The 25,334-nt window shown below is 44.5% G+C and overlaps 1 long non-coding RNA gene and 1 other non-coding gene across 2 annotated transcripts; both read left to right on the top strand.

Annotated features, from left to right (window-relative positions):
• Positions 1 to 8,462: 8,462 nt before the first annotated feature.
• Positions 8,463 to 8,557, top strand: LOC119290275. The gene has a single exon (XR_005141848.1). It is a non-coding gene; the product is annotated as a small nucleolar RNA Z103 (small nucleolar RNA).
• A 1,718-nt stretch (positions 8,558 to 10,275) lies between these two features.
• LOC119289123 lies at positions 10,276 to 22,330 on the top strand. The gene is made up of 4 exons (XR_005141431.1): positions 10,276 to 10,746; positions 11,095 to 11,290; positions 13,013 to 13,014; positions 22,320 to 22,330. It is a non-coding gene; the product is annotated as an uncharacterized LOC119289123 (long non-coding RNA).
• The last annotated feature ends 3,004 nt before the right edge of the window (positions 22,331 to 25,334 follow it).

A 25,334-nucleotide genomic window follows, 5' to 3' on the forward strand; every position in this document is an offset into this window, starting at 1 on the left:
TCACTCATTTTGCTTCGTATGTGTACTCCTTCCGTTCCTAAATATTCTATTCGTCTTTCTAGAGATTTCAACAAGTGACTACATACGGAGCAAAATGAGTGAATCTACACTCTAAAATACATCTATATACATCCGTATGTGCAGGTCCATTTGAAATCTCTAAAAAGACAAATATTTGAGTAGTCACTCGTTGAAATCTCTAGAAAGACAAATACTCCGGAGTATATTTAAGAACCGAGGGGGTAGTGCACAACCGCATGGGAGACTCAGCCCAGTCGTTGTGCTGCATTAATAGTGAGTAATGAGCAGTCAAATCATAAGCCCCACCTTTCCCACTGTAAGCTGCTCTGAAGAAGCAACCATCAATACGCTCTTCTTGGAATCCGCTCATACTACTCCATCCGTTACTGTTTATACAACGCTCTTCAAAAAAAAGAAAAAAATCTGTGGGACCAAGGCGACTAGCGATCAGCCTGAAAAATAGCATTGATAGTTATAGCAGGGCGTCTATTACTAGAGGGAATAATGCGTACACACATGCTGCTTCCACCCTGGGTACACACATGCATGCACTTACTCCACTCCGTAGTAGTACAGTACATGGAGAGAAAATTGTGGACTTGATTGCGGTTACCACGCCCTAATTAATTGAGTAGTAAACCAAACGCGTCTAAAGTCTCTCTGGTGGTGGAAATGCATTGAGAGAAATGCATCATAATGAAGTGCGCCTTGTAAACTGTGATGGAGGGAAGAGTAGTATGAAGGTGCAAAACCAAGTACACGTATGGCCAGTCGGTCAACGCACCTCCTCTTGGCATATCACTTACATGTGGGATAGGAGTGTGAGCAAACCGATCTCAATTGACGGCAAAGAGCCAACCCGCCGTTCCTTGAGAGAGACGAGGAGCGAGAACACACAGACGGGCTCACACGGAGGCCAAGATATATTCGAGCATGGTTGGTTGAGCGATATAATTCATTACATGTTGGGCTGCCATTTTCCGCCCTTCTCCGGAATAAACGTGTACTTCATCAGAGATAAAAAAAGAGTACAGACGCTCCACCATGCAGTTCTAGTAGTAGTACTACTTGTACTATTGCAGTTGGCTCTTCGCCTCTTCGTGAAGTCGAACAATGATGGTACCCGGCATGTTGGGTACTACAGTGTATGCCTCTGACAATCTGACACCGAGTGGACTGATGCATGTCCACCGAGGGTAGGTTGCATTAGTCAAAAGTCGTAAGAGAGCTTCACCTTGTCCTGCAAGCTTCTCCTCATTCTGTGAGTTGACAGGACACACCAAAAAGTAGTGCTCGTCCATACTCCCTCCTTTCCGGTTAATATGGCTTAATTTTTTTGCGGGTAAATGAGAGAGCTTTATTCATATATAAGCGTTCTTAGGACGATCAGCCAAGACACTGGTCACTAGGAAGGGAGGTACCCCGCAAAAAAGAAGTATAAAGCGAGGTGTTTCATCAAGCCAGCTCTCGGCCACATTCAAAGTGCAGCAAGCACGGTTCGCACGAAGTTGCACCGCAAGGTTTGCTGACCTGTTTACATGCTGAATAACAAAAGAAGAGGAAATATTACCGAGCGCTACTATTTGTAACAGGATATGAGCCAGAATTAAGAGAGAATTGTGGCGAGTGTTCCATGCAATCAACTTCCATTATCACATGCGAGAACCCTCGAAGAGAACCAAATGTGTTGAATATTGCTTTATCACATTTTAAAATTATAATAAGAGTGCAGACGCTCCTCCATCCGGTTCCTAGTACTAGTATAGTATGTACCTTTATAGACTATAGTAGTAGTACTAGTAAACTTTGCGCTTGGCTGTTTGCCTATTCGGGAAGTCGAACAATAATAGCACTAGTAGTATAGTGTATGCTTCTAGCAATCTGACACTTAATTAACTGTTGCACATCCACCGCCTGAGCGAGGGAGAGCTTGCATTAGTTAAAAGTTTCTCCTTGTCCTGCAAGCCACCGCGCGCAAGCTTCTCCCGTCCTGCAACCTTCTCCTTGTTCGGCAAGTTGACGGGACACAACAAAGTAATGCTAGTCCATACTGCCTCCTCTCCGGTTAATATCGCTTAATTTCAAACGAGATAAATACACTGTCTGTCACCGTATATTTGTAAAAATATGGTCAGTGGACTTCATAATACACTCATTGCGCTCAATATATATATTCCGGTGTTTATAAGGTCACTAGCTCACCCTGACTGAGTATGTGTATGCATGCACATGTAGGTTGAGCACTTGAGCGTGACCGTGTGTGTTCCGTCGTGTGCTCGGACATGCATGCCTAAGGGCGTCGCGCGCGTTTTTGCGTCCATGTGTACGTGTGACTGTTGCATACACGTAGGGGGAGTACATGTATGGGCCACTAAGGAGCAGTCAAATCACACAGTAAGTTAGTCGGAAGAAGCAACCATCCTTTCACTCTTGAATGACATGTACGCAATATAAAATGGTTGATATGGAGAGAAAAATAAAACCACTATATATACACTAGCAGGAGCCTAAGCTACAAGCCTGCTTGCCTAGGTTGCTCTCTACACAAGCATAGAACGATGGGCCTGATCCCGCAGCTGGGGAAGGGAACAATGTTCTGTGTAGACGCGGTCGACATCGGCGAGGGAGAAAACCCATAGTCGGTGCATCCCAATGGGGGGTCACCGTGGTATCGGCCGATGCCGCGTCCAAACCGCCCTTCTAGCTACAGCCCGACGTCCTAGGTAGTCCATATTCCTTTTGGAGCCGGCTTGCTCCACTGCCGTAGCTCCATCTCCATGTCGATCTTTCTCTACTTCTACCGGCTTCTACTTGTGATGAGTTTATGTCTCATGAACTAGTCCCAGTACTATTATTCTAATAACACTTCTTCAATATCTTTGCCATCGGGGATGCTTAGGTCGATTTTAGTGGAACTGCACAAAAGCATCATATGATCCGAGGGTGCCAGCCGTCTTTCCTTCGACAGGTTCTACCTGTCCAGGAAATTAAATCATGTTTAGGGTTTAAGTCGTAGTGACCCCATCATTAGTTTTTCTTTCGTACATGCTCTCACAACTTTTTTCTTTAGTTGTGAAGTAAATATTGGCTATGATCTGTGAATCATTGAGCTGCATTAGCATGCGTGTTCACTACAAGAAATATGTCAACTAGTGACCTTCTGTTAGTGACCCTGGAATAATTGGTCATAAATCTATGAACATTTCAGACCAATTGGTCAAAAGCTGTTCAGGGGGCTCCAAACCCTAAACCATTGCGACCATTTTGGTCAGAAAGGTCGTAATTTCCTTACATGAAATGGTCATAAAGCAAACAGTGCTGGTCCGCTGCCTTATTTCTAGTTGTTAACGACCAATATAGATGGTCATAGCCTTGTAGATTGTGGTGGGTTGTGATGACTAGGCGCCATCTCATCAGTTTTGCCTATGTGTCATGTCCATGTGTCAATTTTTTCCCTAGGTTGTGAAGCAACCTATATTTCTGTTATTCCAAAAATTCCCAAGAAAATTCTCATAAATTGTTTGGATCATATCTTCATCAAATATGTCAAAAACCTTCCTTGCCTAGTTCAAAAATAACTCTACAATATTCATTTTCCTATTCTATTCAGAGCAGCACTTTGTGAAGGAAGTGCTATTTATATATTCTTGATTTCCCTCGAAATTCTTGGGCACTCTTTCCTATCCAAATCATTGCCGCATGACAAAATTCAGCTCCATTTGCCTAGCAAATCTTCCTTGGCAAATTTCCAAAGTTTTTGTTTACGTAGAAGCATTGTGAAGGAAGTACCTTTTTTATATATCCAAATGACAAGAAATTTATACAGTTCCTTCATATGCCCAAATTATCACCCTCCTTCAAATTGCAGCTCAGTCAAATTATCTATGTGAGCCCAAGTTCAATTTATATTTTATGGCCAGATTGGCACGTTGCAAAGCAAGTGTTATCTAGACCCCTCCTATTACCCTCAAACTCTTTGGACACTCTTCCATACCCAAATCATTGCCACATGATAATATTCAGCTCCATTTTCCTAGTAAATCTTTCCCAGGAAATTTCCAAAGTTTCTACCTCGAGAGAAGCTTTGTGAAATAAGTACTAGCTAGGCTTACCAAAATGATCTGAAAATCTACCAAGGCATAACCATACCTATGTAACTTACCTACACCAAATTTGTGCTCATTTCATACAACCAATTTCTCTCACTAGTTTTCCCAAGTTTCTGTCCATAGAAGAGCATTGTGAAGGAAGTACCACTTTGGCATGTCCAAATGGTATCAATTTTCTATGGTGCTTTCCAATGCCCAAATAACCATCCTCCAGCAAATTTCAGCTCAATCCATTCTTTATTTTGAGCACAGCTTCAACATTCATATTTCTGTCCAGCGTGGTACTTTGCAAAGCAAGTACCACGTAGGATCCTCCTTTTCATATGAAAATTTGCGAATACATTCTTCTTAGTAGATGATCATCCTCAGCCAAAACTCACGCCCATTGGCCATGCGCATTTCTCGTACTGCTAATCAAACACCTGGCTGCTAATTCATCTTTGAGCATAGGTCGGTCTCCTTGTGAGATTTTTCTGTTGTAATTTTCTTCCTAGCACCTACTCGGGGAGTGCCCAACCCGCTAGACATGCCTAGGCCTCCCATAACTCATGTGAACGCCAAGGTCATGCGGTGACCAGGCACCAGGCATGCGAGTTCACGCGCTTTGGAGTTGGGGCCCTGGGCCACCATCCAAACCTCGACGTATCATCACCGAACCATGTATTTATGCTGAAATAGATACTTATGTAACTAGAAATTATTTTTGTAAAAAATAAAGAGCAAACAATCAGGCAGCTGTAGTTCAAATTTGACCCACTTCCTACTGAATCGGCGGGAATTTGTCTTTTTCACCAGAGGTGGATCAAAACTTTTGACACCCAACCATTTTGTCAATTGTGCATTAAAAATGGCCTAGTATTTTAGAAAATTGATTTGGTCCAAATTTGCAACAAATATATGGTAGATCCTTCACGAAAAAAACTCATTTCGGGCACTTGGAAAATGGAAAATGAATTTTCCATGCAAGGAAAATGAAAACTCCCTTAGGCAACATTGTTTGGAATTCCTAGATGCACCCTTATGCACAATATGAGATCATTTGAACAAACTATGCCATGAATGTGGCCATAAGATTGATCATTTGGCTTGAAAGCCATGAATCTTCACACATGATAGCTCATTTTTGTGAACACATTTTTAAAATAATTGTCGTATTACAAGTTTATTATTTTTCCAGGAAACTTGGTCACATATAATGACACAATGCGAAGTTTTCCCATTTTTTTGAATTTTTTTTTGAATTCTTTAGGCCCGTTTAAAAATGCGGTCAAAACGGCAGGCATGACCGTTCCTAGCTAGTGGTTGAATCTTGGAAAACTTTTTATGTTTCTCTGATTAAATAGATACTTATGTACCTAGAAATGTTTTTTGGAAAAAATAAAGAGCAAACTATGAGGCAACTGCAGTTCAAATTTGACCCGCTTCCTACTGAATCAGCGGGAATTTCTCTTTTTCACCAGAGGTGGATCCAAACTTTTGACACCCAACCATTTGGCCAATTGTGAATAAAATATGGCCTAGTATTTTATAAAAATGATTTCGTCCAATTTTGCAACAACTATAGCATAGGTCCTTCACAAAAAGAACTCAATTCGGGCACTCGGAAAATAGAAAATGGATTTTCCGTGCAAAGAAAATGAAAACTATCTTAGGCAACATTGTTTGGAATTCCAAGATGCACCCTTGTGCACAATATGAGATCATTTGAACAAACTATGCCATGAATGTGGCCATAAGATTGATCATTTGGATTGAAAGCCATGAATCTTCACGCATGATAGCTCATTTCTGTGAACACCTTTTAAAAATAATTGTCGTATTACAAGTTTATTTTTTTCCTGGAAACTTGGTCACATATAATGACACAATGCGAAGGTTTCCCAATTTTTTGATTTTTTTTGAATTTTTTATGCCCGTTTCAAAATGCGGTCAAAACGGCGGGCATGACCGTTCCTAGCTAGTGGTTGAATCTTGGAAAACTTTTTATGTTTCTCTGATTAAATAGATATTTTTTTACCTAGAAATGATTTTTGGAAAAAATAAAGAGCAAACTATGAGATAGCTGCAGTTCAAATTTGACCCGCTTCCTATTGAATCAGTGGAAATTTGTCTTTTTCAGCAGAGGTGGATAAAATCTTTTGACACCCAACTGTTTGGTCAATTATACATTAAATATGGACAAATATTTTAGAAAAATGATTTAGTGCCATTTTACAACAAACGTATGGTAGTTCCTTCATAAAACACACATTTTGGTCGCTTAGAAAATGGAAAATGGTTCTTTTGAGCAAAGAAAATGAAAACCTCCCAAATCAACATTGTTTGTCATCCCTAAATACACACATGTACAAAATATTGGTTTATTTGAACTAACCATAAGAGGTTAAATGTTTTCCATTTTTTAGTTGAATTTCCTATGCCGATTTCAAAATGTGATCAAATTTGACCGCGCGCCCGTTCTTAGTTAGGTGCTTAATAATGCAAAAATCTCGGTTTGTCCATGATGAAATAGCTACTTTTGTAACTATTATTTTTTTGAAACAAATAAATAGAAAACTATAAAACACATGTAGTTCAAATTTGACCCGCTTCTTGCCGAATTGACTGTTTCATGAAATAGCTAGAAAGATCGGAAATGCAATCAAACTGATAATCATCCACGAAAGGTGGTCTAACTTAAGTGAAAATCTTAGTGATGCCATTTTACAAAATATTTCCGGTAGCTGCTTCAACCCTCCTGTTTTTAGCACTAAGAAAAGTAATTTTCGGACTGCTCATTTTTGAACCAATCAGGACGCAGCCCACAGATCACTCCCTTTATTCGATCTAAGCCGTCCACCCTACTGATCCAGCGTCTCTCGATCCCCTCCTTCCCGAGAAACCCTAGGGCGCTGCCGCCCCTCCTCTCCCCGATCCAAATCCCTCCGCCGCCTCTCCTCCCCCATCCAGATCCAGATCCCTCCCCCACCTCTCCTGTCCACTCCCGCAGCCGACGCCCCTCCCTCACCGTCAACGACCCACGCCGCCGCCGCAGACTACCGCACCCTCCCCTCACCCTGGCCCAATTCAATCCAATCCGGCGTGCACACCGCTGCAGCCGCCGTCGACCCCTTCCTCCCTCCCCTCCCTCGCAACCATGGCATTCGCGCTCCCCCGCCCTCGCCACTGCCTCCTCGGCGGTGTTCCCCTACTTCTCAGCCGCCTTCACGGCCCCGAGGTGCCGCTCCGCTGCGGCTAGGAGAGTCTCGCTCCGCGGGGCCGCACCAGCGACCTGATACCCCGCGCCCGCGCCAACTCCGGCGCTGCTCCACCCGTGCCTGTGCCACCCGCCGCTCCCGACACGGCGGCGGTGTCGAGGCCGTCACCGCCCACCATGACTTGGACGCCAAGTGGGACGCCTGCCTCGACCTCTCCATCCGTCGCATCGCCTACGCCCCTCGCCGGCTTCGGGGGCCTCATCCTCTTCTGTAAGCTCCCCTCCATCCCACCTCTCCCTTCCCCTTGCTGCATCGTGAGATCTGTTCGCTGCGCCTCCATTTGTATCTCGAGATATATTAGGCCGGCTGCCTTTGCTCTAATCGACAGGTTGGAGTCACGGATGAGTTGAACTCTCCCCTTTTCTCCTAAGATGACATACTTGCTTTCTTTCTCTGGACCTGATTACTAGAGTTATAAGCCATAGTTCTGAGTACAAGCCATATAAATAACAAAAGATAACCATGAACCAAATTACCAGAAGTCTTCTTCTGGGGTGCTTTGTTGACTTTAACGGATGTAGAAGTGATACCATCACCGAGACCCTTGGCAGATGTATTGGCTACAATAACATTCTTCTTGACATTTACCCATGGCACTAGACAACAACATCAAGACCGTACTGCACTGCTGCTGAACTATTGTCCTGGTTGTGCTCTGTACCTTGATTTGGTTTTAAGTAGCAAGGAGTGCCTTAGTACATTTTCTGTCATGTGGTGTTAGTACTTAGCATTCTGTTCTGTTTTGTGTTGTACTCCAATTAGGTGCTTGAAATTTTGTTAGTACCCAAGCCAGAACTCTGATCTTCCCAGTAGTACAAATTTTTGTTCTTCATTGCTTGCTACTGTTTTGTGGTTTGTTATCTTTCTTTGGCACCATGCATGTCTTTTTTAATGTTTTGATATGCCCATTATGCGGTGAAAACTGATTACTAGTGGATCTATTCATATGGTCATCGAGTATGAGTCATAGTAATTCTCAAATTCTGCAAATAGATGTAGGTTTCTCTGTGCAAGATTTACTACACATTCTCAAATTCTCCAACATTCTATTTTTTTCAATGTGCCATTCGATTTGGAGGATATCATGATCCTTTCCCCAGATGATTGGCAATGAACATGCTAAGCGCTATTATTTCTCTTCAGAGAAACCAAGCTAGTATTCTGATCCTCCTAGCCATTGCACATGCCTGTATTCATATGTCCATTGTGGATAATTCTATGCTTTAATAATTCTCCTGATATATCACTGTTTATTAGTAGGAGATTTCTTCTGCTTGGCCACAACAGCAATTTCATGTTGTTTCTTTTGTAATTTGATGGTTGACAGTCTGATATCAAATAATGTGGTTCCTTTGTTGTTTGTTTTGATACCCACATACCTGCCCTATATTAGTTGCTCCCTTTAATGCATGCTGGAAAGTAATGTTACACTTCTATTTGTAGACGACAATGACAATGTCTTGCTCTGGTTGCTGTTGTCCAGTTATATTCGAGTGTGCATGATTTTATCTAGGGACAATTCCATTTCTGCCCCTAACTGGAACCCACTACTCAAATTTGCCCCTAATTTCAATGTGTGCTCAAATTTGCCCCTCTGCCGTTAGTTGCCCTTATAGAAATGCCCTTCTGCACCATTACCGTCTGGTCAAACAACTTTGACCATCTCAAAAAAATAGCAAAAAAAGTCAAAAAAACTTGAAAATTTGTGGGATCGAAGGTACTCAGGTTCGCAAGGTGCGTGCAAATTTTCATGATGTTTGGACATTCTAGGAGCTCGTGGCGAAGGAAAAACAGTAAATATGTACGCATGTGAACCGTAAATTCAAAAAAATAGCAAAAAATCAAAAAAATATGAATACTTTTGGCATCCAAGATGCTTAGGTGTGGAAGGTGTGTGCAAAATGTTGTTGTGTTTGGACATTGTAGGAGCTCGTGGACAAAAAAACAAAATTTGTCTCAGAAATAAACTTGTAAAAAAATACACTATTTTGGTTTTTTTACGAGAGCTCCTCGCATGTCATTTTGATAAGAAAATTTTGCACACACCTTGTGCACCCTAGCATCTTGGATGCGAAAAAAATCATATGTTTTTGAATTTTCTTGCTATTTTTTGTTGAAATTACTATTCAAAGATGTACAGATTTATTGTTTTCCTTTGCCATGAGCTCCTGGTATGTCCAAATAGTCCGGAAATTTGCACGCACCTTGCGCACATGAGTAGCTTCAATCCCACAAAATTTCAGATTTTTTTGATTTTTTTTACTATTTTTTTGAGATGGCCAAAGTTGTTTGACCGGACGGTAACGTCACAGAAGGGCATTTCTATAAGGGCAACTAACGGCAGAGGGGCAAATTTGAGCACACATTGAAATTAGGGGCAAATTTGAGTAGTGGGTTCCAGTTAGGGGCAGAAATGGAATTGTCCCTTTTATCTATAGTTGGCACTATGGATAGAGCTATGTGTGTAATCTGAGTTGTTTCTGTTATTGTTCTATCCATTTTATTGTGTTACCTTAAGCTGTCATGTTAAGGCAAACCTAAGAACACTTTCTTATGAGAACCAATTGGATTTCTTAGATATATCCAAGTGAGATGTACTGTTACTATGGCAGTGAAATTTATCTATGTGAGATTAGAATTTGAGTGCCGTCATTCATCTTATGCTATCTTATCCTTCGTGATAATTGTTGACTTGGAAGATACAATGATGAATTGCTATATGATGCATGTTTGTGATGTTAGTATGCGTGCTTTGACTAGTAATATTAGATCTTGCCTACTAAGGATGCATATTTCTTAATGAATTTTTGTCATGCTGCATAATAGTCTTGATTATTTGTCATTATTGACATGCATGCTAATTAATCTGTGAAGGATGGTGGTCGGGTGTCAACAAGGAATGGAAATTGATGGAAATCCCTACGGGTGTGTTGTTTGTATACCATGCATGCTGGTAGAAGATTGATCAAGACGTCAACAACAAGAAAATACTATTCGTGTCATGCACAAGTGCACCACAAAGAAGTGCCCCGGTCCGTCTACTTCATGCTGCTCCGACCCAAGTGCTGGCTAACACCATGGAAGGTATCTCTCTCCCTCTCCTCATCCTATACCCTGGGTACAATCCTATTTGCTTACTACACCACCACATTAGCCATCAAATTTGTGACAAGAAAACTGAAACTCTCTTCCTTTGTTGATGTTCCTCCATGCTAAGAGCTAATCTGCTGCATTGTTATTCAACTTTCATTGACAGTTTTAGTTTTGTTGAAATCATGTTTTGTTTTCTATGCTTATGTCTATGGACGAACACTACTAGCTCTAGAAGGACCGACATTACCATCAAGTACGCCATCGAGGTAATTCACCAATCCATCATCAACTATGCTTTGCTCTCTTTAGTTTTGCTCTTTGCTGTAAAGCACATAGAAAATTGAAGCTATGTACATTAGTTGATCTGAAGAGGGTCAAAGAGGATGTGACAATATGTTTACTGCCTTATTATCTTCTACTTGATCTGACACTAATTATGTCCAAACCTGGGAGTATATTTTTTGCTTGTCGCCATCACCCATTTGTTGGGCTGTATAAGTGTATCTGTTGTCTGATTTGCTCCATCTTATTTCCTGATGTACTTCTACATATATATGTTGGTTGTAATCTGCTTGAACGATCCAAGTACTTGATATTCCATTATGTTCTTGTAGGTGAATGGAGCTTGTGTTGTTGGTACAACTCCATTGATGACTTCTTCCTATGTTGAAGAGCATGTTCTGTGGTATCCAAGAGTAGCGGTTTATTTGTCGATCCCAATATTTATGATTGTGTGGATCTGGGTGAAGTTTGAAGTTCCTGGGTATGCAAGATTCGATGGTGAAACTGGTTGATGTGATGTGAATGAGTGTATGGAAATTGGTTGTTGTGATGTGAATGAGTGTATGGAGTTTCATGTGTTCTGTTCTATATAGCATATTGTAATAAACTTATTTTAGCTGTTATTTAAATATTTTCATATAAATTCTCTCTTCTATCTGTTTGATATATATATATTTCTTATTAATAAGTTGTGAAAAACTTGACAATTGGGACCCATCTAAAAACTGGAGCTGACAAAAAAGCTGGAAATAAAAAAGAAATGGATCGTAAAATGTCATGCACTAGAAAATAAAAAGGCCAAATTGTTGGGCTAGGCCCATGTAGCTAGAGAAAATTAATAGAGAAAATATACAGTAAAAAGGCCGAATTGTTGGGCTAGGCCCATGTAGAAAACCGACTTGGACCGGGCTGAATCTTGTGCCACATCAGCTTGCCACGCTGGATGCCTACGTGGCCTGGGGAGGTTGCTAGTGACCAAAACAAACCAGTAGGCATATTTTGGTCATAAACATCTATGACCTTCTCACAGAGAAGGTCGTTAATTTCAGTTTACGACCGCCAGCTTTTGACCTTCTATTTTTGGTAACAAAAAGGTCGCAAATGAAAAACAATGACCTTTCAGTGACCAATAGTCATGGTCACAAGTTGACATATTTCTTGTAGTGGTTAGTTTTCCTTTGTATTTTATGGAATGTTGTAACGGGGCAACCTTGGAATAGGAATGAAAATGGAGTGGAAAGTTTCCGTTTTTCCGTAGAAAAAATGGAAACGGAGAGAAACCAACGTTTCATTTTGTTGGATCGCGCCATCGAGCAAAACCAACATTTAAATCACGTCTGTCGTGTTCGTGTCTCACCCTCCTCCACGGCTCGACCCCACACGGTCGCTCGGCATGCCACTCACCGCAAACCGAGTATACGATAACTTTCCCGCCTGCTTGTCGATGGATCGCGCCATGGAGTACTAGCACTACTGGAAGAGATTGACGAGTTGGGGGAGGACAGCTAGCTGTAGCACGGACTCCCAAGAACTTTTTACAGGCATGTTGTAGCCGGCTATTGCGACCTTTGAACGCGGAGCAACCGCGTGCACCCGGAAGCGGCGCGGGCGACGCTCTCTCGGCCGGCGCGCCGCTTCAATGCCGGCGCCAGTGAGAGGTCGCGTCAGCTCTGGCCGGGCATGAATGCGGCACTGACCATTTCAGGCGGGAAGCATGCGCGGGTGATGAAGAGGGTTCGGGTAGGTTAGGACCAGCCGTGGCAGCAGTCCGGACGTTCGCAAACAAGAGATGCTGTCGTGGGTTTGTCACGACAGATGTCCTTGTGAAAGGACTTAGTCATGGAGCCATCGCTACGGTTTAGATTTAAGGGGTTAAACCGGACAAGGGGAAACGGGGAATTTTATACTAGTTCGGCCCCTTCGAGGAAGGTAAAAGCCTACGTCTAGTTGTGATTGGTATTGCTAGGGTTTCGAAGGCCAGGGAGCGAATCCGCTTTGTCTGGCTCTCGAGTTGTTGTCTGTCCCTAAACCGCTGCCGGGTCGTCCCTTTATATACATAGGTTGAAGCCCGCCGGTTTACAGAGTCCCGAAGACGGATCATAAACGTATCCAGTTCGGTCTCTATCCTTCTTATCTTACAAATTACATGACCAAGACGGTTTATATTTACAGGCTTTAACCTGCCTTCGGGCCTTGGGCCTCCATGAAGCGCCATCATCCTTGCGTCTTTATGGTCTTCTAATCTTCAAGGAGTCAACCCGGCTACACAAGACCGGTTTACCTCTAGTAGTAATATCCCCAACATTAGGCCCCAGATTGGTTTGAACTCGTTCATGTCAATCTTCTATAATTAGAAAAATTCTTCCCTCATATGTTCACCTCGATCTTGTAAACCGTCGTGATTTCATACTTCAAGATTATGATAAACCATCCTGACGTCCTCCATCTGTTGATGTTGAAGATTACCTTCATTTAATATGTCTTCAGCCATCGAGGCGACACCCTTATTAACTTATCCATTTTTGGGCTCCTCGATTCCCGCACTTGCCGTTTAATCTCTTCGCCTTATAAATAGGGACAGCGGACCCCTTTTCTTTTCTTTTCGCTACCCATTCATCTCTTCTTCTTCCTCTGGACGACCTCGCACCCGAGCGCTGCCGTCATCTTCGAACTCCGCCTCTGCTTCGCCTTTGGCCGCTGCATCAACCTGTTCGCACCAGAGTTCCACATCGCCCTTCCGCTGCTTCCGCCGTCGCAGTAAGTCTTTTCCCCTTTCTTTCTTAGATCCATTAGGGTTTCCTTGTTCTTCATTGTTCTTGAGGTTCATCAGAGCTTTCAGTGTTGCTCTTTCATGGCCTTTAGGTGAATACTTCATATCTGACGTACTCCTTGCCGTAGCTAACCTTCCCTTGTCACCACAAACCCTTATGCACAAAGAACTGATCCAGTCCTTCATAAGTTGCTTCGGTTCTGCACCCCTTCTAGATCCAACTATTTTTACTTTTCTGTCTTATCTTAGATCCGAAAATTTCATATGTCACTGCGAGATCTGTTTCTATGTCCTTGTGAGATCTGTTTCTCCTTGCACCAACATAGGCGGTTTAACCTTGTATAAGCAGTCTATGCCATTAGCCCTCTAATAAACCGAAGGAGCATTTTACCTTCATAATTATGCTCCGGTTTAACAGTGTCTGAGTAATCCTGTGCTACTATTACCTTTTTTCCCTTATTGCATTAGTCTCCGGTTTACACCATTTCACATATTAGTATGTTTCTTACTCCCTTGTCTCTTGCATATAATCATGCGTAATTTATAAACTGGTCTTCCATTTTCAGCTTGTTTTCACAATGGCCAAACAATTCACTGCCTGCAACTGGGCTCGTTCACGGGTTACTGAGACTCAGTTGAATAAGATGGTTAGCATCGGCTCCCTGCCTAAGAAAACTGAAATCAAATGGCGAGTTCCAGGAACAGAAAATCCTCCAACCCAAGGCAGGGCGAGGTGGTGGTCTTTGTTGACCATATAGGCCGTGGCTTCAAACCGCCAAGGTCAATGTTTTATCGAGATGTGCTTGCCAGCTTCCAACTTCGTCCTCAAGGTATTGGTCCCAACTCGGTTTCCAATTTATGCAACTTCCAGGTCTTCTGTGAAGTATATTTACAGGAAGAACCAGCTGCAGAACTGTTCCGGGATTTCTTTCACTTAAACCAACGCACAGAGTTTGTAAATGGCCCGAACACAGAACTTGGTGGTGTCTCGATTCAAAAACGGAAAGAAGTTGAATTTCCTCATGCCAAACATCATAGCCACCCAAAAGAATGGAATCAAACTTGGTTTTATTGCAGAGACACTTCGCCTGAAGATGAAAATCCCCTCCCCGGCTTTCGTGATAACAGACTATCCAATACTCACCCCATGCCACAATGCCTGAGCTCTTCAGAAAGGGCGAAATACGCTCCTCAACTCGCCAAACTCTGGGCCTTTATGGCAAACGGTTTAACAGGCATGGATTTTGTGCGCTGTTGGATATCCTGGAGTATCTTGCCGCTAAGCCGGCGTCCCAGTTTAATGTGTGAATATACCGGTGAGGTTGATGACCCTCAACGCCATTTCAATATCCAATTATCTGAGGAAGAAGTCACTAAAGGTGTAAAGAAGATCCTGAATGAGTCGGAACTAATCTGGAGTCAAACCGGTCTGAGTCCCTTCTATGCCAAGAACAAACTGCCTGCTGTAAGCATTATACTTCCTCTTCATCTCTAATATCTTTAACTTATGCAACCTGTAACCCTTCTTCTTTATATGTAGGGTGATGACCCCTTCTGGAAACGGAAAACCTTAGAGAAAGCGGCAAAGCCGACTGGAGACAAAGTGGTCAAGCCATCCCGCCCAAAGACCAAAGCCGTAAAACAGACGTCAAAACGGATAACGGCTGACCAGATTAATATGGAGCTTGATGATGATACTGATGATCCAGAAGTTGAGGTAGAACTTGACTCACTCGGCTCTCGTTTCATGCATCTCATTAACAATGATCTTCCTCAGGAGGACGCAAAAGCTAGTTAAGCTGATGACGTAGAGGTAATTACCCTTTCCTTTGGTTCAGACTCTATGCCAACACAAAAAACTCGCCAAGGAGTCCGGAAAGTAAGCTTTTCTCATCCTCTTGCTCACTTGGATCCAACATTTATTTTGAAGACTCAGCAGCATGAAGCTCGTCGGACAACCCGACACAGTGGCCAACAGGTCACTTCAGCTGGTTTACCTGATACTACGGTTCGGAAGTGCCGGTCTGAGGTCTCTCCTACTTCTGACCATTCTTACCCTAAGGCAGGTTATTTCAGACATCCTCTTAATCCGTCCGATTCAAATTATTAGGTAACACCTCCTTCATCTTCTGGTGAATCGATAGCAACTCAACTCCCCCTTTGAAAACGGTGGCCGGGTGAGTTGTAAAAACCTTTCCTTTCAATGTGCCATAAATCATTTGAATAGGATGTTAATCCTCTTTTATTCTGTTTGTAGTGCCAAAGCCAGACCCAGCAAGAAAGATCGGGTCACCAATCCGCTAGAAGACCCTGCCGCCGAAGAAGAAGAACCAAGAGGTGAACCGGAACAGACCGGTGAACCGGAAGGCCCTCATCCTGAAGCTACTTTTGATGATCCACCCCTTGAAGGCCAACATACCGATGAACCTGCAGATGCTGAGCCTGCCGCACCCGATACTGAACCGGCAGAACCAAACCGAGCTAGTCTGGTGAAAGACACTGAAATTCCAGTATCATCAATCAAAAATGCTGAAGGCCAAGGTGATGATGTTATTATTACTGGAATGGGCCACAGCTCTCCTGGCCATCCCGTCATTTTGGCTCAGCACAGTGCCAAAGAAGAGCAAGCTGCCCGGGATAAAGGTAAATGGAGCAGCGACTTATCAAGCTATGCTCATCTTAACACTGATGAGCTTCATTCTTGCTTCTTGAACCGTCTGCACTCAAACCGGGATTATGAAGCCGGTTTGGTGAACTTGATGAAAGAGCGATATGAGGTAAATTCCTCTCCCTTTGTATATTGATTTATAGCTGAAACACTATCCCAAGTAGCCCCCAAGGGCCATTTTATGATTGTTAATCACAAACCGGGTCTTTGTAATACTTTAAGCATCGCATCATTGGTCCTTGCAATGGAAGGTCGCTAATAATAGATAAGACTCATCTTGAAAAAAAATAGATAAATTTCTGTAGCATAGCCCCCAAAGGCCAGTTTAACTTGGCAAGTTAATCTGGTTTTTAATCCACACATCCGTTTTAGAACAGACACACATTAGCCCCCAAGTGTCAAGGATAATGCTTGCATTGTTCTGGAGACTTGTATAAAGTGTAGTACTTGAGATCAAATAGGCATTAGCCCCCAAGTATGAAGTGCATAACTTTGTTATACGCTTTGTACTTTAGCACATATATATGATGTTTGTTTAACATACCTTCAATGTGGCAGACTGAACTGAGAAGCAAAGATGCCCGAAATTCTGACTTGAAAGAGAATGTGAAGTCACAACAAGCCGAAGCTGCAAAAGCCAAAGAGGAGCTGACCCAAGCCCTGGCCGTAATGGAAAAGCTGAAAGAATCCTTCAACCAAGAGTGTGTTGAATGGGAAACCGAGAAATCCGGTTTAACTAAAAGAGTTGTAGATGCCGAGGCAGCCCTGAAGCCAGTGGTTGAAGAACTAGCCGGTTTGAAACGCCAAATCAATGCTATGACCTCTGCTATCTTTGGTAAGTGTCTGCTTATGTGTGTTGCGCCAGTCGATGAATCTTATAACTGACCAAAATGTTGATAAAATCTTTGGCAGGCACTTGGATCGCTCATCTTGGTACAGATATGCGGATGAAGCTCAAAGCGGCATATACATTGGTTGAACAGCTATACTCTAGGTCTGAATGGGTTATTAGCACGGCAGCTTATAACAAACCGGCGCCAACTTTGATTAAGGAAACCCTTGAGAAGCTGGGCATGTTACCAGCCCGTATTGCCGAGTTGAAGAGAGCAGCTGCCAGAGCAGGAGATTTAACCGCCCTTATTCGAGCCAAAGCCTGGATTCCAGACATTGAAGCGGAGGATATCATTAAAGGATACCCAAGCGTTAAAGAAGATGGTTCAAACTTCAACAATGATGATCTTCGGCGGCAGACCAAACAGATGCGGCCAGCAGCCAGCAAGTTGGCTGATGATACCGATTTGTCCCATTTTCAACCGTTTGATGATGCAGAAGGGAAAAGACAGCCGGCCGACATCCACGAAGTCGAAGAACTTGTGCCTCCAATTCGTAAGCACACTTACGCCCCTGATACTAACCCTTCCAATCTTATCCACGAGGAAGCAGTGTTCCAAGTGTTAACTGGAATAGATTGGTCAATGGCTGATTTCCAACGTCTGGGGAGGGATGAAGAAGTGCCTACACCAACTGACCCTCAACCGTCAAACCGTCGCGATGAAGAATCCTGATCCGGTCGCCGGTTTATATGGCTACTGTGAAAAACAATGATACTGTTTGAGCCGCTTTGAAGCTTCATGTAATAGGATAGCTGAAATTCCGTTATCTGCCATGCCATTGAGCATGTTTCGTAATACTTTGTGACAATCTGTGCCGCCCTTTGGGATATATTCTTGCATAACCCATGATGAATTGCGTTCCTGGGTACAACAACTTAAAAGTATATAGCGGTTTACCGCTAGACGTGTCATGATGTCCAAGAAGTATATAGTACCTAGATGAATAATCAAGTGTTTGTACAAAAAGGAATGTACAGAACATACGTCATTGGTTGACCAAACATGTATATGGCAAAGGTGTTAATACCAATCCGGAACATTGATAACTCCATCTTCATAACGCCGGTCTATATATTAAACCGGACCGGGATAATCACCAGATTTTCTTTATAACATTGGCGATTTAGTCAAACCAGACCGGGTCAATGAACACCGGTTTATAATTGATCATGTGCCCACAACTTGTAGTTGAGAAGCAAGCCGGGTCAAGGATGCCGGTTTACCAAAAAATACTTATGATTTTCAAGAAACAAAATTCAAACAGGAAAATATGCAAGGCTTTTTACGAGCTGCCAGGCTCCAAATCGAGGCTTTTCATGGGCTGCCAGGCCTCTGAGTTAAACCATTTAACAAAGACTTTTAAGATGGGCCTCCAATGAACCAATCATCATTTTAACTGTGACAAGCTCAGGGTCTGTAAAAGATTGACTTGTCAAACGTTCGACGGGTCATACCCGGATTACCTGGACAGGAGTGGCTTACTTGATGAAGGTAGGATAACCCGGGTTTTTAGGTGAATACACCAGGGTTCCAAGCCGTGGCTTGATAGCCAATTACGAGGGTCCTTTCAAACTCTTTGTTGCTTTGCAAAAAGAGACCCCAAGTAACTTTGTGAGCGATGCTCAGTGTGTGCCCATGTTTGAGTCTGTACTGTGTACAACACTCTCTTTGGCTCCACAAAATTTTCCCTTTGTGGCTTAAATGCCTATCAAGAGGTGTAGCTATGGTGTGAGGACAACCAAGCCCCCTAGTGATATCCCTTCGTGGTTTAAAAACCGATCAAGAGGTGTAGCTGTAGTTCAAATATGACCAAGCCCCCTAGTGATTTTCTTTATATCTATGCAGCTGCTAAAGCCGGATTAACAAAAACTCCGCTTTGTCAGTTAACTTGTAAAAGCACACACAGGATATAAAAAGAACAGATACCCCGCTTATAACGGAGGCTCCAGTTTATTATATGATATATACACTGTCATAAATATGTACAGATGAGGAGCCTATGGCTTCAAGTATAGTAAGGCTGAAGGAGAGCTATGTTCCATGGCCGCTTGGTCTCCTCCTCCGATTGACGTGAGTCTTCATGCTCTCGAACACCAATGAGGTAGTAAGATCCGTTGTGCAGATTTTTGCTGACCACAAAGGGTCCTTCCCAAGGTGGGGATAACTTGTGCATATCAGTCTGATCCTGGATGAGCCGGAGCACCAAATCACCTTCTTGAAAGGTTCTGGTTTTAACTTGACAGCTGTGATAATGTCGGAGATCTTGTTGATAAATCGCCGATCGTGCTACTGCAAGATCACGCTCTTCATCCAACAGGTCCAGTGAATCCTGACGTGCCTTCTCATTATCAGCTTCAACATAAGCTGCCACACGGGCGAATCGTGACGGATGTCACTAGGAAGAACCGTGTCCGCTCCATAGACCATGAAGAAAGGTGTGTAACCCGTAGACCTATTGGGTGTGGTGTTGATGCTCCATAACACAGAAGGTAGCTCCTCAACCCAACAACCCGGCGTCCGCTTTAAGGGAACCATAAGCCTTGGTTTGATACCCCATAGAATTTCTTGGTTTGCCCTTTCTGCTTGACCATTAGATTGGGGGTGAGCCACCGACGCTAGATCAAGCCGGATGTGCTCACGTTGATAGAACTCTTCCATCTCCCCTTTTGACAGATTAGTACAATTATCTGTTATAATGCTGTGTGGAAAACCAAACCGGAATATCACCTTCTTGATGAATTGAACCGCCGTGGCTGCATCACACTTGCTGACTGGCTCTACCTCCACCCATTTAGTGAATTTATAAACTACTACTAACAGGTGGGTCTTTTTGTCCTTAGAACGCTTGAAGGGTCCAACCATATCAAGCCCCCAAGTTGCAAACGGCGATGTAATTGGAATCATCCACAACTCTTGAGCTGGAATGTGCGCACGGCGGGCAAATTTTTGACATCCATCACATCTCTTGACTAAATCCTCCGCATCAGCATGCGCAGTCAACCAGTAAAAACCGTGGCGAAAAGCTTTGGCAACCAACGACTTTGAACCGGCATGGTGACTGCAATCCCCTTCATGGATTTCTCGCAAAATCTCACAACCATCTCGAGGAGAAACACAACGATGAATTGCTCCTCAAACACTATAACGATGTAACTCCCCGTTGAGTATGGTCATGGACTTGGGACGCTGGATTATCTGTCGAGCCAATGTTTCATCGTCTGGTAACTCGCCCCGGTTCATGTAAGCCAGATATGGGATCGTCCAATCCGGTATGGCATGCAGAGCTGCCACCAACTGAGCCTCCGGATCAGGAATGGCCAAATCTCCTTCGGTTGGCACATTGACTGACGGATTATGCAACACATCAAGAAAGACATTGGGCGGGACCGGTTAACGCTAGGAACCAAGACGACTTAAAGCGTCCGCCGCTTCATTCTTCCGCCAGTCTATATGGAACACCTGATAACCTTTAAAGTGACCAGCCACTACGTCCACCTCTCGCCGATATGCCGCCATGAGTGGGTCCTTAGAATCCCAAGTGCCAGACACCTGCTGAGCCACTAGATCTGAATCGCCGAAGCACTTAACCCGGCTTAAATTCATCTGCTTAGCCATCCGAAGACCATGGAGCAAAGGCTCATATTCAGCCGCATTGTTAGTACAAAGGAACATTAAACGGAGGACATAACAAAACTTGTCACCTCGTGGGGAAGTTAGTATGACTCCAGCCCCCGAGCCATCCAACTGTCTGGATCCATCAAAATGAATAGTCTAGTATGTATTATCTGGTTTCTCTTTAGGTGCTTGTAACTCCGTCCAATCATTGATGAAATCCACGAGTGCCTGGGATTTGATTGTTGTGCGGGGTATATATTTGAGCCCATGAGGTCCAAGTTCAATAGCCCACTGGGCAATCCGACCAGTTGCTTCTCTGTTTTGAATGATGTTTCCTAGAGGAGCTGAACTGAACACTGTGATAGGATGGCCGTGAAAATAATGTTTAAGCTTCCGGCTGGCCATAAACACCCCATACACCAGCTTCTGCCAATGCGGATACCTCTGCTTTGACTCAATGAGCACCTCGCTGATATAATAAACCGGCCGTTGAACCGGATATTCCTTGCCAAGCTCCTTGCGCTCTACCACAATGGCTATGCTAACAGCCCGGGCATTAGAAACCACATATAATAATAATGGCTCTTTATCGACCGGCGCTGCAAGCACGGGCGGTTCAGCTAGCTGCCTCTTCAGATCCTCGAACGCCTTATCAGTTGTCTCGGTCCAGACAAAGTTATCTGTTTTCTTGAGCATATGATATAAAGGGATGGCCTTCTCTCCAAGGCGACTGATAAACCGGCTCAAGGCTGTAATCCGGCCGGCTAGACACTACTAGGAAAAGGCCTACTAATGGCGCACCAGTTTTGCCTACTAATGGCACACTACTGGTGCGCCATTAGTATCACGCCACTAATATTTCTTACTAATGGCGCACCACGCAGTGCGCCATTAGTATAGAACACCATGCGCCATTAGTATGCCTCCCAGGGGGCCATATTTAACCATGTGCTTTGGCATACTAATGGCGCACTGTTGTGTGATGCGCCATTAGTATACTTTGGCATACTAATGCCGCACTCTGTAGTGATGCGCCATTAGTATGAATATTAGGTTTTATTCTTTTTTACTTTTCTGATTTTTGCACAGGTTACAAAATATATTATTTGACAGAATATAGACAGCAGCACACAGCAACAGCAGATTCATCGAATACAATAGAAGATTAGTCTCCGAATACAATTCCTCATATTAGTCTCTGAATTCAAAAGACCGAACAAAGGTAAAACATTACAAGTCTCGAGACCGCGAGTATCGAGTTTGTCTTCACATTACAAGTTGATATCGATCATCTAAACTACCATCACATAGAAGAGAGTTGCGGTCATCACGATGAGCATCATCGCGATGAAACTGGTCTTCATCCGGTTCCTCCAATGCTCCCTCCTCTCTCCCACTAGATAGCGGGCGTATCTAGATTCCGCCTTCGCCCTAGTGGTGTACCCTTTGTAACTGTTACTGCTGAAACGGTGAACCTGTCTCCGACACTCCTCCCAATCGTCGTAGACTCCGGGAACCTTACCCTTGTACACGACATACGACGGCATCTCTATGCACAAGCCAAACAACAGACAATACATACATAAGCAATATATAAGTATGCAACAAAAGGATCGGAAGAGAAAAGCAAGACATGACATTAATAGCACGATTGATGGTCCTACTAATAAATAGCATCGATTACATCTAAGTTGAACGACTGTCCAAACCAAAGAGACATACAAGTTCATTAAAGTTTATTTACAACATGAGCCAATCAATGTTTCAGAACTACACATAGCATCACTACTGTCGACTCGACTCATGGGACCGGAGCGTGGATGAAGCCGCCGTCTGTCGTGATGGTCAAGAAATCACGGGCGTTGTTAGCCTGCATTTCTAGCGTTCCGTCTATCTCCCTGTTGGACAGTTGATATTTGAGGTAGAACTGCCCCGAGGTATGAAGGACATCTTGATGGATGATGTCCGCAAACTCCGACTGGATGCGAAAGAATTCTTGTCTGATGTCCGCGTCCTGGATTGCCGACAAGCTCGCGGCCCAATCTTTGAGATTATCTGGTAGCAGAAGGTGATGATGGTCCCTTACGATCGCCCGCATGTGATGGAGGGCGTAGTAGGCATCCTTCTGACCGCCAGGCGGCTGCTTGACGCAGCAGAACTCAGTATTGTGGGCAAACACATGCTTGCCGTACCTACGAATTGGCCTCGTGAAGGTGCCTCCAGATTTGGCATAGCCGGGGAGAACATCATCAAGAACTTTCTTGATATTTGTGTAGTCCATCTTGGAGTCACGGTTCGGGTCGAAATACGTGGCCATGGAATATTTCGGGCTTAAGAGGATGAGTGTGCAATGTGTGTCACTGCACAGAACACGAAATTTTAAAAAAAAGAACGATCGAAATCTAAGAAATCATATGTTAGGGGGCGGTTAAGGGATGACTTACTCGGGAAAGTAAGCCACGAGGAAGTTATCCTTATCTGGGTTTGCCAGAATGATGCCTTCGAGGTGTGAACTCGCGACTTGGCGGTCCCCAGCGCTGCCCAAGAGCTTGGCACACATGTAGAAGGGGTCGACTATCACGATGTCCGGGGTCTTGTCTCTAATGATCCGCATCTCCATACTCAGCAAAAACAGCCGAATGAAGGTGTAGTGTAGCGGATGAAGGTTAAACATAGCAAAGATGTCACCAACCGCAGGACGATCATACCCCCGATGGCGCCATCCACAAAGCCCTTGCCCTCTGGCTCCTTGGCCATGAAAACCGGGTATGTCACATCATTCTCTCTGAGACGCCGCTTCTCCAAAGAAAGAACACTGTCATGCAAACTCCGCATAGCACCGGTTGCAGCATTGAGCATATTTGTCGGTAGCATCGCCCTACCCGCCACATGCACCCTCCTCGAGATATCCTTAGGTGAAGGTGGCCCGTCCTGAGCATGGATCGTACTCGGTGCCGGCTGGCTCGCACCCTTGTTACTCTTTCTTTTCCGTCCCTTCTTCTTCTGTTGTAATGGGACTGACTTCTGCTCACAGACCGCCTTCTTGAGTGTGTTGGGGCTGATAATATTTGGCACCTCGGCTATCTAAGGCTCGGTGAAGTTGGCAGCTGGAGGCGTCTCCTGAGAACTGACCGCCAGACGACGCCTATTGCAACTGGGTTTCTCCGCCGTACCAGCTAGACCGCGGTCGTCTTGGTTGGGTTCTTGAGAAAGAGGCCCACAGAATTCGTCATCGTACCCATGTTCGGCAAAGTACTTATCGACGTTGCTAAATGTACGGCCGTCGTCGTTGTCATCGTCGTCCAGATCCTATGCCATATGCATGTTCAGATCCTGTGCCATAGGGATGTCCGGCATGTCCGGTAGCATTGCAGCGGTCTTGCCATGGCTTGACGCCGACACGACTGGCGGTGTTGTCTTTGGGGTGGTGTCCCCCGCCTCGAAACGAATCTGGATCTTCGGCCAAAGTAGGGGCCAGCTTAGGCAGGTGCTGAGGGTCATCAGATCATCTTCGTCGGCCTCGGCGGGTTGAATCGGAGGTAACAACTCGTCGCAGCCTGGCAGCACCCGAACCAGTTGAACCCTATACACAGTGGGTGGCCCGGTTGAACGATTTTGCCCTTGGCGACATCGACCAACTCGTCATTCACGAAGTGCAGGAGAGTGCACGGAACGTCGGCGGTGCCCTGCGAAAACATGTAGGGCGTCAAGGATGCCCAGTCAAAGGCAAGGAGATGAAGTCCTCGGCCGAGAGGCTTAATTAGTTACCGTGATGATGGCGTCAAGCTCGGCTAATGTCGAGGCACCGCCAACGGCGGGCGTGCAACTGACAGAGGGGACGCTTGCTGGCGAGGTGCCGGCCGGCGTACACCCGGGTGCATTAAGCTCCAATGCTGGCGTCGGAGACACCAATACCGCCGCCGCCGGAGACACCAATGGCGCTGCCACCGGAGACACCAATACCGCCACCGCAGACACCAATGGCGCCGCCTACGCGTTGTGCGAGTTGCTAGCTGTGAAGCTGGGAATCGGGGGTGGCCCATGTTGGCCACCCGCAATCCACGTCGTTATCCCATGAATCAAGGTAGGCATAATGCCGGTGAGCGTCGATCCCAGTTTTTGTTGGACTTGCTCTTGGACCATCTCCGGAATCCGCGCCACTTGCACCTTGAGTGCTTCAACCTCGCGCGACTGGCTTTCCGAGCTGGTCTTTTTCTCCTTTCGCCCACCAGCGGTATAGTATGACGACCATTTTGTGGACAAGCCTTTGCCGGCCACACGACCAGCTGACGTCGGCTTACTAAGCTTATCCTTGTTTTTCATTACATTCAACGCCGTATTCAAAGGGGTGTCGAAAGGGGAGCTCTGAGACGAGCCCGCGCTACTTCTTTCTTTGTCCTGTGGAAGGAACGTGAACCATTTAGAAATATTGGGGATTAATTAGAATGCAACCATATGGAGCTAATTATGCGGGGGTGTATTCCTTACCAGAACAAGCTCAAGCGCCTTGGTCTTCGGATCCGTGATAAGCTCCTTTGTTACCGGGTCCTCCTTGTACCGGGCCCTGAGAAAGTTCCTGGTCTGCTTGTCACGGTATTTATCGAAGCGGGGCGGTAGGCCTTGCTT

This window comes from Triticum dicoccoides, chromosome 4A, assembly GCF_002162155.2.
Source record: "Triticum dicoccoides isolate Atlit2015 ecotype Zavitan chromosome 4A, WEW_v2.0, whole genome shotgun sequence".
Classification (NCBI taxonomy): Eukaryota; Viridiplantae; Streptophyta; class Magnoliopsida; order Poales; family Poaceae; genus Triticum; species Triticum dicoccoides.